This window comes from Topomyia yanbarensis, chromosome 2 (genome assembly GCF_030247195.1).
Source record: "Topomyia yanbarensis strain Yona2022 chromosome 2, ASM3024719v1, whole genome shotgun sequence".
NCBI lineage: Eukaryota > Metazoa > Arthropoda > Insecta > Diptera > Culicidae > Topomyia > Topomyia yanbarensis.
Window position 1 is genome coordinate 60,141,544 of NC_080671.1, and position 14,796 is coordinate 60,156,339.

The window sequence follows — 14,796 nt, forward strand, 5'->3', positions numbered from 1 at the left end:
CCCGCGTACCTGATAGGGATCTCCCGCCCTCGGATACTGCACACCATAGTTGATCCTAAAGCGGATTGCTAAATGATCGCTATGGGTGTAGCCTTCGTCTACCCTCCATTCCATGCCTGGAACTAGACTCGGGCTGGCAAATGTTACGTCAATTCACGCCTCCACCCCGTTTCTACGGAATGTACTAGCGGAGCCATTGTTAGCTAGCACAGTATCGAGTTTCGCAAGCGCCTCCATTAGCGCTTGGCCTCTGCTATTTGTACAGCGGCTGCCCCACTCCACTGCCCAAGCGTTAAAGTCTCCCGCTATAACAACTGGTTTCCGGCCCACTAGGTCTGACGAGAGCCTGTCGATCATCTGGTTGAACTGTTCTATGGGCCACCTTGGTGGAGCGTATCAGCTGCAATAGAACACACCATTGATCTTGGCAATTGCAACACCCTCGGCGGAGGAGTGTATTACCTCTTGAACCGGGAACCGTTCCGTTGTACAGATCGCTACCATTCCAGGCCCGTCCGACACCCAATTGCCGTTGCCGGCAGGGATGTTGTACGGGTCTGATAGGAGGGCGACATCTGTCCTCGACTCCGAGACCGACTGCCACAGCAGCTGTTGGGCTGCTGCACAATGGTTAAGATTTAGCTGTGTAACGTTCACGGCTTCTTCTTATTTGCCTCACCGAAGGGACACGAAGGTCCGCCCATAGCATGATTACGGGCTTGCTTCTTAGCGGTGCAGATAAGGCATTTGTGCGCCTTAGTGCAGCCCCGCTCCTTATGCCCCTCCTCACCGCAGCGACGACATAGTTTGATCCTGTCTGTGCCCTTACATTCGTAAGATTTATGGCCGGACACAAGGCACCGATAGCACCTATCCACTGAAGGCGGCTGGGGTATGCTAATTGGGCATACCGACCAGCTGATCTTCAGTTTACCTTTCAAGGTAGGCTACTTGGGTGCCGGAGGGTCCCCCTCTCAAGCGCACAGAGGCCCGCTCGATTGTTACGTCGCATTGCTCCTTGACGGCTGCGACGACATCGTCTGAGGTCGTGAACTTGTCCAGATGCTTACACTGGAGAGTCATTTCCGCCCCTAGCGACCTGACCTGGGCGCCTTCACCTAGGACCTCTTGGGCCAAGGCCTTATACACTGCACTAGATTGTGCGCCTCGCTTCAGCACCAGAAGCATTTCGCCTGTGTTGGTGCGTCTCACGCTGCGCACGTCTTGCCCGAGGGCCGAGAGGCTTTCGGCCGCCCTCATCGACTTTAGGACGTCGGTATATTTGTCCTTGTCGGTTTTTAACCACAAGGCCTCGCCTCTGTCCTTGGCCTTCTTCGCGGGCCGCGGTACATCCGGTGTCGGTGCCGGCTTCTTCTTGGTAACCAGCGTCCAGGGGTTTACGTCCCCTGCCCCGGTTGCGCCAAGTTGCTGGTACCTTCACTCTGCCCAGCGGGGTCATTATCGCCCCTGTTTACCTCGACCAAACGGCGTTTGTCCTTGACGGGTGCACGCCGTGTGGTGTTGGTTTTTGCACCCTCGCCTGGTGACTTCCTAGGGCGCTTCGCGTTCGACGCCGTCTTGCGCTTGCACTTGCCCTTGCCCTTCGAGAGGAACTCAGCCGCTGCTTCGAGCGACATGGCTGCTCCATAGAATGGGAAAGGGAAAGCTCCTGTCTGGGTACCTATGTCGGCCTTCTCTCTTCCCTCCCTCTTGGAGGCCGCTGTCTGGGTTCCTCTGTCGGACTTCTCCCGACATTCCACCCTCTTGGCGTAAGCCTGCTATTCCTGTCTTGCGACACGAACAGCCTTCCGGAGCATCAGCAGGTTCTGTTTCAGCTCCTTGCTGATATTTTGTTTCGCGCTAGTGAACTCGATTATTGCATCGAGCTGCTCCACCACTTTGCGCATCGCGGATAGTGGCCCGTCCAGCGCGTTGGTAGGGCTATTTTCTACCACTGCTGGGTGGTCACTGGTGCTGTCGGATACAGCACTCGTCGCTCTACTACTCTCCTCACTGGGGGGAGACCTCTTCAAACCACCTCTAGCAAAGGGGTTCGGCACCTCCGTTTTTTGGTTTTTGTTTTTGTACACTTCACTCATATTGATTCCCACGAGTTGCGCGAGAAAGAAAGGTCCGCCACGCCAGAGCTCCGCAGTAACGTGGTAAGGGACGCTTACTATGGGGGTTGCCCAGGTACCCCACAGGCTCCGTTAACGATCGAGCATGTTTTTCAACCCCTCGATCACTCATCCCTCGGCACGGGTCGCTTCACGCCTTGGACTTGGGGTTATGATCTTTTGTTGCTTTACGTGGTGACCGCGGCCCAGATCATCACAACCATCCTCCTTTACCAGGGCTTTGGACCTGTAGCTCTGGATCTCAATAGTTCCAAGTACGTAGGTTATTACAGACATGCTACTATTGAGATCCGTCATTCGCTCGCGGAGTTATATAGGGTTACTGTGCCCTGATTCATCTTAGCACCTCTTTTAATCCCACCCATTTCAACACACGAGTTAGAGCAGTGTCTGCTATCTCTATTGAACGCATTAGCTCAAATGGCAGGATGAATAGAGATGTGTTGTACTCGACTTTTCACTTCGCTCTAACGCGAGTATTTTACATTTTCCAAGCCAAAAACGTCTTGCGGAAACCCCTAAACAACTAGTTGATACTGAATGATATTTCGATAGTAAGCGCTGGTTTGCTGGTAAGGACTATTGAACTGAAACCGTCTTTTGGTATGAGAACCGAACGCCTGACACTATCTCATAATGAAAATGATAATACTTGTCGATAATATTCGTAAAGAAAACGATTGCTCGAAAACATCGTTTTAAGGGGGTCCTCTACCCTCAAGGCCCGAAATTGAGTTGTTTGGGGAATAAATAGTAAATATCTACTGAATAGATTTTGATTTTTTTTTGTTTAAAAGACACGTATTTTGAAGTTTAAATTTTAATTTTGAAGACCACTTTGACGACCCGTTCTGGCGAAGTGTAATTTAGCTTTACTAATCGTAATAATCAATGGAAATAAGCTACCTTGTCCTGTAACGGGAATTATTGTTATCATGTGCAGTACCTATACAATTAATGAAACATTTCTGTAAATAGACCTACTAGTTGTGCATCATCTATCGAAAAGAGGAACGGTATCCGTTTTATCAAAATGAAGCAAGTATTTACTTGTTATGGTATCATGTTAAAATATATACTAATGCAAAACTGTACATTTAAATGATGTGGAAGGCTTATATTAAAACCGTGCGAGCTAGCTAGTATGAAAGCTTTAAGTTTATTGTGGATTCCACGCAGCGAAACCGGTCTGCTCGGTCCTAAGCACGTTAAAGTGCACTTGTAATCCCCTCGAGCAGATCTCAGTGCAAAACACTTGACTGGAAACAGTCACAAGCATGAAAAACCACTGTTACCGCTACAGAATTCTGTTCTCATCACACGAATCCCGGGACTGCTGAACATCTCTCCCCACGCTCGACACGACCCCCCTCCCATATCATCCGTTGATGCCTTTCTTCGCAAGGGGGCCATTCCAGAAGCACTCTTGTTTCCGGTTCCTCGCCACACTTCATCATATTCCTCACTGGAGGTTTGGGAGTGATGGTGAAATAATAATTTTGCGATTCCCTGCTCGGCTCGGGAGGACACTGAGGCTGAGCTGGCTGCCTGTAGGTATACATGCACTTCGCCACATGGTTGCGGGCTCGGAAAACAGCAAACGTCCAAACAGCATGAACATGGAATTGCTCTGCGGCTGCCGGGGATGTGACGCTCCACGGCGGGATTTTCGAGTGGGAAACTCGAAAGGCACGACAATCAAGCCAGCAGTTGGGGGGAAAAAAATGCTATCGTTCTCAGAAATGCTCGCAATGTTTATGACACGTTTAATGATTTGTAACTCCCGTCAGTGACTTTTGACCCGTGCGCGCAGTTTTCGAGCGCGTAATCCTCCACCCGATGAAGACGGAAATCCTTGGCTTAGTTTTTTTTTCTGTCTAATGGCAATTTTTCCCCTTCCAGTTACACTACTTTCACTACACATACCGGCATCAACGGTAATGATGATGGAACGTTAATGAGCGGAAAGGAAAAAAATTAGCATTTTACCTCGTTTTCGATGACGCTGCTACTGAGCGCCAAATTGTAGTTCTTTTGTGTTGAAGTACAAAAAAATAAATGAACCCCTCTGAAGAGTAATTGAAAATGTTGGCAAAATGGCATGGAAATTGCCATTGAGAGGGAAATAATTTTATATAGAATACAGAATATAGAGGGAAGCTTCTGTTAACTAAATTTGTGTAATTAAATTGAACGGAAACAAACTTGTGCTCTTTCGAACGTAACGCAGCAAAAAACTCACAAATCACTGTCAACTTGAACATCTAGCAAGAGTTATAGCCGCATAAATTAAGATCCTATTCAAACAATTATACCTTCAACCTTCCAATTGATATTGAGAAAGTTTAAATCGACCGTATCCAACAATTGTGTGATATAGGGGAAGATGGGGTAGAACCCTAGTAACAATTGTGGTTTTATGGTAGTTTTATAGCCACTAATAATACTTAGATTGCACTTGTAGCGTGTTATAAAAGTTCCATTGTTACTTGGGGAACGCACCCCACTAAGGAATTAGGATCATAACTCAGCTATAGAACATCAATTGGGAGAATTTCATTAATAATATCGTCTAGCCAACATTTTCCTCTGTAATCACAGTCATAACGCTTTGCAAAGTATTCAAAAACAAGAAAAATATTCAATTTTTCAAAATCATTGAAAATTACCTTATCAAAAATTAGCGGGGTAAAACGCACTTGTGCGGGGACAAAATGCACCGCAACAACGGGGCATAATGCACTACAACGACGAGGCAGGATGCACCGCAACAACGGGGGAGAATGTTCGGTGAACAAGCAAGTAGTTTTGTTGTCTGACGGTATTTCACTAAAGTGTGCCATTAAATAGTCTTAGGTTATGCAATTAGCATGTTTTCAGACCGATTTTTCTGTTTTCGATAAAAAAAAATCAGCAAAATCAAAGAAGAAGCGGGATTTAAATTTTTTTATTAAGGAGATATAAATTTAGCGAAAATTTAACTATTTAGTAGATTTTTCATATATAGTGCGACAGAATAATGAGCAACAGTATAAATGGAATGCACTGATACAATTCTATTTACAAGATGGGGGACAATAGTTTTAACAAAGAGGAAAAATTACAAATATCTAAAAACTAGGAATACGGAATACAAGTTTGATTTTTTATCGGAGACTTATGCTTGGTCAAGATATTCAGAGGGGGGATTATTTCCAAAATCGGTGTAGGAGCAGTTGTATCAAGGACAGGGGAGAGAATGCGTAGATGGTGACCGGGAGCGAAGAGCAAAACAAACGACGGCGGTTACATAGTGGCAGTCTGGAGCTGATCCGTTCCACACGGCAGGAGGAAACTTCTAAAAACGAGAAATAAAAAGAGAGGGGTTAAATTGGGATATTTATCGTTTTTATGAAAGTATAAATAAGGGACATATAGGGGAAATCACGATTTGCCAGCATATCTCGGACTGGGACATTGGGTGGTCTACCTCGGGCCCCAAGGGAATCCTTTAACTGAGACCTGGCGTCCAAATACCCGGCGCATGCCCAGACAACGTGCTCGATGTCGTGATAGCCCTCGCCACAAGCGTACAGACTACTCTCCGCAAGCCCAATACGCCGCAAATTCGCATCTAAGGTGTAGTGGTTGGACATAAGTCGGGACATTACACGAATAAAATCCCGACCCACATCCATCCCCCTGAACCAAGGCTTCGTTGATACCTTTGGGATAATGGAATGTAGCCATCGTCCAAGTTCACCATTGCTCCACGAGGTTTGCCAGCTGTTGAGTGTCCTCTGACGACAAATACTAAAAAATTCGTTCAAGCAGATTGGTCTTTCTTATATGTCACCATTTAATGCGCCCACCTTTGCTAATGAGTCGGCCTTTTCATTGCCCGGGATAGAACAATGAGAGGGGACCCAAACAAAGGTAATCTGATAAGATTTTTCAGATAACGTACACAAGGACTCCCGTATCTTCCCCAGGAAATATGGGAATTGCTTTTTGGGCTTCATCGAACGAAGAGCCTCGATAGAGCTGAGGCTGTCCGAAATGATGAAGTAGTGATCTGTGGGCAGAGTGTCGATGATCCCAAGGGTTTACTGAATTACAGCTAACTCTGCGACGTAAACTGAAGCGGGATCATTGAGCTTGAATGAAGCGGTGATAGTATTGTTGAAGATACCGAAGCCAGTGGACCCATCGAGATTTGATCCGTCAGTGTAGAACATTTTGTCACAGTCGACTTCTCGGAATTTATTATAAAATATATTGTGGATCACTTGCGGGCGTATATGGTCCGGGATTCCACGAATCTCTTCCTTCATGGATGTGTCGAAGAATACAGTAGAATCAGAAGTATCTAGGAAACGAACACGGTTGGGAGTATATGAAGAAGGATTAATGCTCTGTGCCATGTAGTCGAAGTACAAGGCCATAAATCGGGTTTGAGAATTAAGCTCGACGAGCCTCTCGAAGTTTTCAATCACCAACGGGTTCAGAATGTCGCATCGGATAAGCAATCGTTCCCAAAATCGATTTTTTAGCGGAAGAATGCCCGCCAGCACTTCGAGACTCATCGTATGGGTCGAGTGCATGCAGCCCAAGGCAATGCGCAAGCAACGATACTGGATTCTCACCAGTTTGATGAAATGTATGTTCGCAGCGGAGAGGAAACAGAAACACCCGTACTCCATCACCGACAATATCGTTGTTTGGTACAACCTGATCCGGTCTCCTGGGTGAGCACCCCACCATGTTCCAGTTATTGTTCAGAGAAAATTGATCATTTGTTGGCATTTCTGTTTCAGATACCTAATGTGACATCCCCAGGTACCTTTAGAGTCGAACCAGACCCTGAGATATTTAAATGTGAAAACCTGGTTGATCGTTGCACCCATTAATAAAAGCTGGAGTTGCGCCGGCTCACGCTTCCTAGAAAAAACAACCAACTCAGTTTTCTCCGTGGAGAACTCAATACCCAGCTGAAGAGCCCAAGCAGACAAATTGTCCAAGGCATTTTGTAATGGTCCTTGCAAGTCGGCAGCTTTGGCCCCTGTAACAGAGACCACCCCGTCGTCTGCAAGTTGCCTTAGCGTGCATGAATTGGCAAGACAATCGTCAATGTCATTCACGTAGAAATTGTAGAGCAGGGGACTTAGACATGAGCCCTGGGGAAGACCCATGTAGCTAAATCGCGATGTTGTTAAATCGCCATGCGAAAAGTGCATGTGCTTTTCAGACAACAGGTTTAGCAAAAAGTTATTTAAAATTGGCGAAAGACCATGCTGGTGCAGCTTCTCTGACAGAATGTTGATAGAAACTGAGTCAAAAGCCCCCTTAATATCCAAGAAGACTGATGCCATCTGCTCTTTGTTATCATAGGCCATTTGGATTTCTGTAGAAAGCAACGCAAGGCAATCGTTCGTCCCTTTGCCTTTGCGGAAGCCAAATTGTGTATCTGACAGTAAGCCATTTGCTTCAACCCAATTATCGAAGCGAAACAAGATCATTTTCTCAAGCAATACAGGACAGCATCGCAATCGGTCGATACGAGTTGTGGTTGGAGGCTGGTTTTCCTGGTTATTGAATGGCGATGACCTTCACTTGCCGCCAGTCATGAGGGACAATATTACCCTCAAGAAACTTATTAAATAAATTCAACAAGCGTCTCTTGGCAGAGTCTGGCAGATTCTTCAACAAGTTAAATTTGATTCAGTCTGGCCCTGGGGCTTTATTGTTACATGACAAGATGCTCTCCACCATCGAAAATGGTGTTTCGTTCGCGTTATCGTGAGGCGACACGGCGCAGTAGATTTTCTGTGCTGGGGCGGAATCCGAACAAACCTTCTTGGCAAAATCGAATATCCAACGGTTTGAATATTCCACGCTCTCGTTAGTACTGTTTCGTAAGCGCCGAGCCGTACTCCAAAGAGTGCTCATCGATGTTTCTCTCGTTAGACCGTCGACGAACCGGCGCCAGTAGCTACGTTTTTTTGGCTTTTATCAAACTCTTCATGCGCGTTTCCGCCATCGCGTACTGTCGGTAGCTAGCTAGCAGCCCGTCGTCCCGGAAGGTCTTATATGCAGCGGCCTTCTCCGCGTACACGTCTGAGCACTCTTTGTCCCACCATGGATTGGGAGGACGCCCGCGTGAGTTCGCGTCTGGTACGCGTTTAGTCAGAGCTTGAATCGCGGTATCGAGAATTAAGCCAGCCAGGAACCCGTACTCTTCCTCCGGAGGAAGCTCTTGAGTGTACTTGATTTGGTCGGATATTGCGGACGCGTAGCTCTTCCAATCAATATTTCGTGTGAGATCATACGAAACATTGATTGTATCCGGTGGCCCTGAACCGTTAGCAATAATAATTACGATTGGCAGATGGTCGCTGCCGTGGGGATCAGAGACTTCCTTCCACATGCAATCTAACCGCAGCGATGTCGAGCAGAGGGACAGGTCTAAGGCGCTTGGACGCGCTGGAGGGGCAGGAATCCGTGTCTTTTCACCCGTATTCAAAATGGTCATATTGAAGTTGTCGCAAAGCTCATGGAGTAGGGTAGATCGATTATCGTCATGAACCCGAGCAAACGAAAAGCCCATAATACACCCATGCTCATGGGGTTTGACATGGGTTTTTAAAATGGGTTCAACCCATGAAAACACCATCACCATGGTCCGGTATATCTATCTATATATATATATATATATATATATATATATATATATATATATATATATATATATATATATATATATATATATATATATATATATATATATATATATATATATATATATATATATATATATATATATATATATATATATATATATATATATATATATATATATATATATATGGATCTGTATATATAAAAGTTAAAGTTTGTATGTATATGATTTATAGACTCCCAAACGGCTTAACCGATTGCCGTAAAAAATTGCACACAGTAGGTATTTGGTATGGGGCGTGTTTGTGTGCTATTAGTTGGAGATTATCTGCCCGCCAGATGGCGCTTCGGAACAAATTGTGTTTTCCTCATATTTCATTGAAAGTCGCAGCAACGCGCGATGGGTATTAGCTAGTCCCATATAAAATACCATATGGTGGCGTATTCAAACCATTTTATGGTGTGTTGATGGTTGTGAATTTTGGCACGGACCATGTTTATGGTCTTTTCAAGGGACTATGTGGTGTTTGAACCCATGAGTATTTGCTCGGGAAGGCAACCCCATGCCGTACCGTGGGAGTTGAAGTCACCTAAAACTAGCCTCGGTGCGGGGAGGAGTTCCGCAATATCGCAAAGCCGTCGGTGGCTGAATGAGGCTCTAGGGGGAATGTAGGTGGAAGCAATGCAAAGGTCTTTGCCTTTAATTCTGGTTTGGCAAGCGACAACTTCAATACCTGGTGTCGAGGGGAGATCGATTCGGTTGAAAGAATAGCACTTTTTGATCCCCAAAAGTTCTCTTCCGTAAGAGTCTTCTCGATCCAAGCGAATAATGTTAAAATAATGGAAGTGTAGGTCTATTTTTGAAGTAAGCCATGTCTCGCATAGTGCAAAAGCATCGCTTTTCAAGTTATTTAGCAAGATTTGAAAGGAATCCATTTTCGGGATAATGCTTCTGCAATTCCACTGTAGAACAGTGATTAAATGTTTGACCTCGTTCGATGAATTAGCCATCGAAGGATACAATCGCTGAAAGGAGGGGCCATTTCGCAGTGAACTGCATCAAGAATATTTTTACTGTGGGGAGAAAACTAATCAAGAAGCTTTTAAGGGGGTCAGAAATATTTAAAGCTGTAAGAATACGGCCTACAGACAAATTGTCCAAGGTATCTTGCAATGTTCCTTGCAGATCGACGGCTTTGGGACCTGTAATAGAGACCACACCGTCACAATGTCAGAGAAATTTATTAAGCCAGCTGTTTTCATTCTCTGGCTGAGATATGGGAACACTTAGGGTTTTTGATGTTCCTGGAAGTGCTGGGAACTCCTTTTCTGAACTCAGGTTACTGAGACCGGGAGAAAAATTGCTTCGGTTTTGCACCAGTACTTTCTTGAGTAGTTATTTTAGGGGGGCCATGAAGAGACACCTTTACGACGAAGCTTGGGAGAGGAAATGTTCCTGCTTTTTCTATTGCTTCTAGGCACAGCAGAAGATGTTCCCTCCTGGGGTTCATCACAGTCGCCTTCGTCAGTAGACAAATTGGTAAAGATGTTCGTAGAGACAGGTGGCGTAGCTATCTTAAGCATTTCTGCAAAAGATCGCTTCGAGCGTCCCCGTCCCGCTTAAGATTCTCTCGCGCTGTTTGTACGCGGGACATGAAGGGAGATCATGTGGGTTTCCCCCACAGTAGAGACACTCTTCGACATCTCTTCCACGGGAATCATCCGCATGATTCCCAGGCCCGACGAGAGGGGGGGTCAGGGGGGGCAACTACCCTGGGGCCCGGGTCTGTTTTGGGGGCCCGCATTTTTAACTGAATTAAATTTATTTTAATTTAATTGATGAAGTTTATTGTTTCTGTCGACACTGCAAATATATTACAATCAACTACTTCAACTTTAGCGGCATTAATTGGGTTCGGCCAAAAGGTCAGCTCTAAAAAAGTTTTCGAAATACCGAACCGATATGCTAAAGAATTAGAATCTTCTTAAATCATTGTTACAAGAGACTTAATAAGTCTCTCTTCAATTCCTACCTTCATCGTATTCAGAGCCACCTTCGTAACAATCCAAAAAAGTTTTGGAATTACGTTAATGAACAGAGGCGTGAGTCAGGTTTACCCACTTCTATGTCGCTGGGTAATTTAGAAGCGACTTCATTGCCGGACATCTGTGAATTATTTCGCCAACAATTCGGCAGTGTTTTTACCAATGATACTCTTAATAATCAACAAGTCTCCGCAGCAGCCGACAACATTCCCCGTAGGACTAGTATTGGACCTCATTTCACGATATCTTCCGATATTGTACAAAAAGCTTGCACAAAACTCAAGTGTTCTAAAACTCCTGGACCTGACGGAATCCCATCATCTATCATTAAAAAATGCTCGTCGTCGCTTTGCCTACCTCTGTCCGTCGTTTTCAATATATCGTTAAGTTCCGGAGTGTTTCCTACCATCTGGAAATCATCTTACGTTTTTCCGGTTTATAAAAAAGGATCCAAAAGCGAAGTTCCCAATTACCGAGGAATCGCATCTTTATGTGCACTATCGAAATTATTGGAGCTCATCGTTCTCGAGTTTTTGACACATTGTTGTTCTAGATACATCTCAGAAACTCAACACGGTTTCATTCCCAGGCGATCTACTTGCACTAATTTAGTAGCCTACACCTCATTTATCGCTCGCTCGCTACAGGATCGATTGCAGGCTGATGCAATATACACCGATCTGTCGGCCGCCTTCAATAAAATCAACCAATGGCTTCGATCTTACTTGTCAGGCCGTAAAATGTCTGTTAAAATCGGGAATCATTTATCCTCATCCTTCGACGTAACGTCCGGCGTACCTCAAGGCAGCCATATCGGTCCTTATATTTTCCTTCTATACATAAACGATCTGGATTTATTGATTAAGTGCTTCAAGGTGTCTTATGCAGATGATTATAAGTTATTCCACATAGTTAAAAGTTACTCTGATGCATTGCATTCTCAGTTAGACATTTTCGCTAATTGGTGCATGGCATACAGGATGGTTTTGAATGCCTCGAAGTGTTCTGTGATTACGTTTGCACGAAAACGCTCCATCGTAACATTCGACTACACTATCTTGCAAAACAAATTAAAAAGAGAAACTACAGTGAAAGATTTAGTGGTTCTTGTGGATTCAAAGCTTACATTTAAGGATCACATTGCTTTTATCTCGTCTAAGGCTTCGCGTAATCTAGAAGTTATTTTTAGGGTTACTACGCATTTCACTAACGTACAGTGCTTAAAAACGTTGTACTGCTCGCTCGTTCGTTCCACACTGGAATACGCCGCCGTTGTTTGGGCTCCTTTCTACAAGAACAGCATTCAACGCATCGAGAGTATTGAGCGTAAATTTGTGCGTTTTGCGCTGCGCCACCTGCCTTGGAGCGATCCCTACAATCTGCCCAGATACGAAGATCGTTGCAACCTCATTGGTCTTGAAACACTGTCTTTGCGCCGCAATGTGACCAAAGCGTCTTTTGTCTCTGATCTGTTATTGTCTCGCATTGACTGCCCTGATTTACTCCGTCTTCTCAACATTGATATTCGCCTCCGAAACCTTCGTTCCTACTCTTTTGTCCGTCTTCCAGTGTCTCGTACTAATTATGGCAAAAATGAACCCGTCAGCAGCATGTGTAGAGTGTTCAATCAATGTTACAATGTCTTTGACTTCAATTTGTCTCGCACTTCTTTAAAAAAATTGTTTTCGCGCACCCTTTCCCAAACCTGATAGTGTTAGCCAATTTTTTATGTTAATGTTAATACTTTACCTATGTAAGATAGAGTTTAAGAAGTGTTTATTTTAAGCAGTGTTTAGTGTTAGTCATTGTATCATTTGGTTTGTTTGTTAAATGTTGATACCTAAAAGATAGAGGTTTTGTGCCTACGGGAGAAGGAGCTTTTGAAAATCCACTCCCGCGGCTTTTTCCCTCTCAATAATAATAACTACGTTCCAATCGTTCCAATGGTTTTCTGAAGTACGTGAACGTAACCCAATTAGATTCATTCAACAGTGCAATAGAACCATTCTGGTTTCATTTATCGCAAGTGTTTGTCAAAGTGTACAGTATGAAGTTGTTTACAATTTATCATATTCTTAGCTAATGTTACTAATAAAAGTTGGATATTTTCGGAATGGGGTTGACGAGTAGATGACGAAAATCAATGAATGAAGCCACTTTGAAAACCAAGATGGCGAATTCCAGTTAAGACATCTCTATAACCTAAAATATTGACATTTTCGAAAAAAGATATTCATAGAATAGATATAAGTATATTGATTTGTGATGCGGATGATATGATTATAGAAAACTTCTCTGAACCAGAAGACGCTATATTGGCCTTCAAAAGGGCATCGCTCATCTACTCGGCAAACCAGCTTAAAAATACCCTCATAGTTTATACAGATATTGTTTGAAATAGCTCCAAGGTACCATTTCTATCATCTACTCATTAAGCCCGTTTCAAAAATTCCCAAATTGTTAGGGTTATCGAGATTATTGTTCAATCGGAAGGTGCCAAATATCCATTTTCATCATGTACTTGTCAAGCCCGTTCCGGAAATACCTATATTGTTAGGGTTATCGATAATGTTGCTCAACCAACGAATTTTGATAAGAATGTGAAGCGAATTTTTTATGATCTAAATCCCAAAAAACGAACTAATTCAATTTACGAACCCTTGGCTTGGTCCGTAAATAGAGGTTCCAGTGTACACATTTGATGCAGAAAAATGTGGGAATTGAACTAGATACTTATTCTACCTATTAGTATTCACCAAAAGTTGAAACTCTTTCTTTCACAACTCTCTGTCTCAGTCTTTCTAACAGCAGACTTCGCTGTTGGATCCCATTCATCGCATTCGGAATGTTTTCTCTCTGAATGTTAGCGCAAATGTAACAACTGATTCCAAAACCGATTTTACCATGTTCAGAAACCAATAAAGAAAATACGTTCAGGTCATAGTGACAACTGCAATAGCTACATCCAGTGCCTCAAAATCATCAACATGTACCAACAATAAGAAACAAGGCAGCATCAGTGGTGCGAAATTTTACATTCAGTTGCCTATTTCTGATTAATTTGCTGAATTCAATATTCAGTTTCAATGCTTCCCTCATTCATTCACTTCCAAACTTACTGAAATTTTATGCAGAATCGAATGGTTGAGTGCAGAGGAAATATAAATTCATTCACAAACCAAAGCATTCATTTGTTATTATGTGGACAGTTTGAAGGCAGAAGTTCTTTTACATTTTCGAGCATAACTGAACTGCATAATCTATATCTGGTGCACTTTTGCTTGATGATCTCAGAGCGGACGGACGAGGAAAACAAACAAACCTTCGATTCATCGCGGCGGGCATAAATAGAATTTTATTTCTCTTTCAAGCTCACGAAGGGATGTCAATTTTTCTAAGCTCGGATTTTGAGCAGCATTAACGATGGTAGCATTAACGTGCGTCAAGGGAGCATGAACGATGGCGATATGGACTGTATGGCAATGTCGCAAAAAAGGTTTCCAATTGCAATGGCAAATCGGACGCAAGTCATTCTAATGGCCAGCCACAAACAAATATTCCTTTATTATTTTTAATGTAGAATACATTTAAGCTTTCAATATAGGGGTCCCGTTTCAAAATATCGGCTGCGGCGCCGCGTCAGATTTTGAACGTTAATAACTTTTATCATACTTAACAGAATGATTTGATTTTTAGGCCAATTTGTTGAAAATACGTTCCTCTATGCTGTATTAAAATTTGAAGTATGTATAACATGCACTAATAACAAAAAAATGTGTTTTGAAAAATCTTTCGAAAACGACTCGGAAAAGTGAAAATTTTCAGCCCATCCCGCACACAGCCGTCACTTTGGTAGACCAACCGAACAATAAAATAATGAAAAGTTTATATATAGGTCCACTACATGTTTGTTCCTATGATTATTCGCATTGGGTTGCTTGACGAGAGCAGTTGG